This window comes from Gossypium hirsutum, chromosome D05 (assembly GCF_007990345.1).
Source record: "Gossypium hirsutum isolate 1008001.06 chromosome D05, Gossypium_hirsutum_v2.1, whole genome shotgun sequence".
Taxonomy (NCBI): domain Eukaryota; kingdom Viridiplantae; phylum Streptophyta; class Magnoliopsida; order Malvales; family Malvaceae; genus Gossypium; species Gossypium hirsutum.
The window spans coordinates 57,082,532-57,086,458 of record NC_053441.1 but is presented as its reverse complement, the minus strand read 5'-3'; the positions used below and the strand labels follow the sequence as shown (position 1 = coordinate 57,086,458).

Genomic DNA, 3,927 nt, shown 5'->3' with positions numbered 1-3,927 from the left:
ATGTTTCAGTGTTCCAAGAGGTGTTTAGAGATTTGCAAAGGGTCAATGGAACCCAATTTGGATATATGGGACAAGAGTCTGTGATTGAGTGACCTCAAGCGTATCAAGTCAAGTTAGCCGTAGAGAGTAATTGCTCGGAGGGAAAGAATAAGTAATGAATAAAATGCGAAATAAGATGAGTGATGGTTCTATTGACTTGAATCCATGACCAAGGAAACAGGCTAAAATAGACAGGCTTCAGCGGGGTAGGGCAATTGTGAATGCAGTTGAGGTTCTGATTTGTACTTACTATGATAGGCACCATTCAGACGATTGTTGGAGGAAAATGGGAGCGTGTTTCAGATGTGGGTCCGTTGAGCATCGAGTTTAGGATTGCTCACGACACTATTTTAGTCAGGTACAAGCTTCGGCATAGAAACAAAATTCGAGATAGGGATATGCAACTAGGTATCAAGCGAGCCGTGATGCACCTGACAATGATACAGGTACTTTTATGATATGTTCCAAATGTACTGTGCATTGATAAGAATTGTTTGTACCTGTATTTTGTGGTAAATGATGTTTTTTAGAGTCTGGGGTAAAAGATCATTAGAAAGCTTACTGAGATAATCCGAGGTAGTGAATAGGAAATTCCTCTAAAATATTATCTAGATCGAACTTGAATGGAGATTAGAGTTGTACAATGATAGCCTGGTGGTCGATTTGGACTAGGGAATTTTAGATTTTGTGGTTAAGTGTATGGTGCCGCAGCAGGAATTTCGAGGATGAAATTCTTTTAAGGAGGGGAGAGTTATCACATCACAAAAATCGGGTTAGAAGAAATTGGGTAAGTGAAACCAAGAGTGACCATATTCTGAATTTTTAGTTAATATTGTGAAAATTATGTCAATGGAGTAAATCTGGTTCAATGGATAGGTGTTATGCTTGTGTGTGTGAGGTTCTAGGTTTAAATCTTTCCTTTGAATTTTTGTCATCTTTGGTCTTAACCTCTATCCCTGATCATCTGACATAAATAATATTTTCGTTCAATTAATTTTAAGGATGAGCCTACTAATTTAGTGGTAAGGCATCAAATTACCCTAAGATTTCGTGTTCAAGACCCCGTGTGTGCAAAGTAGAAATATTTTTATTTCCTTGCACTATGCCGCACATGTAGTGGTATTTGGGTTGAATTTAAACTCTAAGGGAATCTGTTTAGAGGGTAACCAAATTTAATGGGTTGAGTGGTGAGTTACTTTTTAGTTACCCAAAATCTCTCCACAAACTGTCATCACTTTCCCACTCCTCTTTGTCGATTCATTGTTTTTTTTTTCCCAATCTCCTTATTCTTGATTTTTTGCCATTTTTGCTCCAATAAGTCTTTGTTAATATTTTTTTTATAACAACCTTTGTTCCATCATTAGTTACCTTTTAGTTTCAGTTTAACCTTGCGAAGGTCGGTGTCATTAGTGGTTTTTGAGCAATCTTGACAGTTGGTGGTAAGGAATATGTGAAAAGATTCGTACTTTGTTGAGTTTCACGATTTTAGGGTTAATTTGTTTCCTTCTTTGTGTGACGCGATTTTGATTACTCTGAAATCTTTGGTTTAGGTGACGTTTCTGTAACAAATAGTCTTCTGGTGAATTGAGAGATTTTTAGTACTGCTGCTACTATTCTGGGTTAGTAGTCAGATTCCAAAAGGTTGATTCCTGGTTTGATAAGGTTTATTGGTAGCTATTTTGGTTGTTTAATGATTTAGTTTTGGGTTTCATTGCTAATTTGAGTGGGTTGAATATGGATTTTAGGTTTTGGAATTCTTGCCATGATTTTGCTTCGAAAAATAGTAAGGTGTATATCAAAAAACTCAAAAAATAATGAACTGTTGAAAATCAAAAATTGGACTGTCGACGCCATACGACCTAGGCTAATTGGGCCATGTTGGCCCATTTTCTAAAAATTTCGTTTAGGCCCATTTTGATTCATGAATCATGTTTAGCCACTTTGTAGGGTTCGTACTGTGTAAAATTGACTTTGAAAATGTAATATCTGATAATTTGATATTGTAGGTGATATGAATAAGGTATGTGAAATTCGTGTGCATGAACTGTTTTCTAATGAATCTGGTAGCATGATTTGTATTGTTATGTTTGTATATGATTATATGAGGTTTGGTTACGTTATTTTTATGTTTCTGATTCTGCTATGTGATCATGCATGTGACTTTATAGCATACCAACTTGCTTATGTTGAATTTGTGATACATCTGTTCTGTAAAAGTGTGGAATGCCATGCTTTCTAAATTCTATTACGGTACGACTACATGCCTTACATGCTTGTCGTTTTGATTATGTAAATGCATGCCATGTCACATTGCATGGGATTGGGATAATATGGAAGGGAAGAAGTTTTGGTAGTTTAATGGTCTGCACTATCTGATGGTTTATCCACATATTTTTATTTAGTAGCTTGGATGCAATATAGTGGCTTCACCACATATTTTTGTTTCGGTAGCTGAGTTGCAATTCAATGGCTTGAACACAAATATCTGATCTAACAGTTTAATTGCATATTGATAAGCCATCGTTGTCGGGCATCCCATGGTGGCGAGTCATCGTTCTTGGGCAACCTGGGATGACTTAATTGGTGTGTTTTTTTTTTATGGATAAGTTCTAGAGAACTCTATTCAAGTGTGTACAGGATTTGGCTAGGACGTTTTCTGAAAAATCTGCATTAAGATTTTCTGAAAAATACCGTATTGGCATAATCATGTATACTCAATTCTATTTGACTGATTATTATGAATTTTTCTATGATTTTATGATTTGTATATTGTATTGTGTGTGATCTCAGCTTGAGTTATAGTTATGCACTGAGCTTTATAGCTCTCCCCTTTGTTTTATTTATGATGTTTCAGGTAATCGGTAAGTTAGAATTTGCGGGCGCTCGGATTGATTCTTTCATTAAATGTTTGCTCTGGTTAGTAAATTGATTTACTGGACTTTTGGCTTTTGGTTGAATTTCTCCGATTTAATTTGGCTTTGGATTTCTTTGGCTTAGTTAAAGTTCTTTTTTTCTGCATGATTTGTGTTAACCAACAATCAATGCTGGGTTTTCAAAATTATAAAATTTTCCGCCACAAAAATACGAATTGAGATTTTACGAAAGTTAATAACGTAAATTTAAAAATATGCTCAATAGGCTAAATAAAATGTTTTTGCTGCAAAAATTTTAGTGAAATTACAAGTTTCACAAGGCAAATGATTTTAGCATTTTGATTGTATAAGGCTGGGTTCTTTTTAAGTTAATAATTAATATGTTCACATTTATGTTTTGATAATTTACAGATTTTTCTATTGAGGAATCATGACTAACTTACATAAATTTTGGTTTTCAATTTCGTTACAAAACACATTTAGAAGAACAAAATTTTCTACGTACTGATGTAACCTTTCAGATTTGACCATAGTGTCTAGGCTGGATTTGGGGTTTTACAGATTTGTTGAAAGTTAATTGCTAATATTATTAGTTTAATGTGAAATTTTTAAACTAATAAATTAACACATTAGTTACGAACAAATGCACAAATTCGAACTAATCAGAGTCCTAAACATTCTTACCAAGTCTTAACTAGGGTCAAAAATCGCAGAGGCACAAAACGAGTCAAAATCTGACACAGAACAAAAATCTACAAAACAAGGCCACATGACCATGCCCCAGCCATGTGGAAGTTCCTAAGCTGTGTGGAGGTCTACACGCCCCATGTGAAGGAGGCACACGCCCGTGTGAACTGCCTATGTAACTCTCTATCCGAATTTGATAAAATAGAGTGCAGCGTAGACACAGCCATGTGAAAATCTCACAGCCTGTGTACTCAAGGTCCAATTGTTTTTTGATAGCATTTGTTGAATTTTTTAAATTTAGCATTAAATTGATAGAATAAGTAAACTT

The 3,927-nt window shown here is 34.9% G+C and overlaps 1 long non-coding RNA gene across 1 annotated transcript; it reads left to right on the top strand.

Moving 5' to 3' along the window:
• The first annotated feature begins 1,230 nt into the window (after positions 1–1,230).
• LOC121216819 (uncharacterized) lies at positions 1,231–3,927 on the top strand. The gene is made up of 4 exons (XR_005913030.1): positions 1,231–1,478; positions 1,590–1,658; positions 2,894–2,955; positions 3,626–3,927. It is a non-coding gene; the product is annotated as an uncharacterized lncRNA (long non-coding RNA).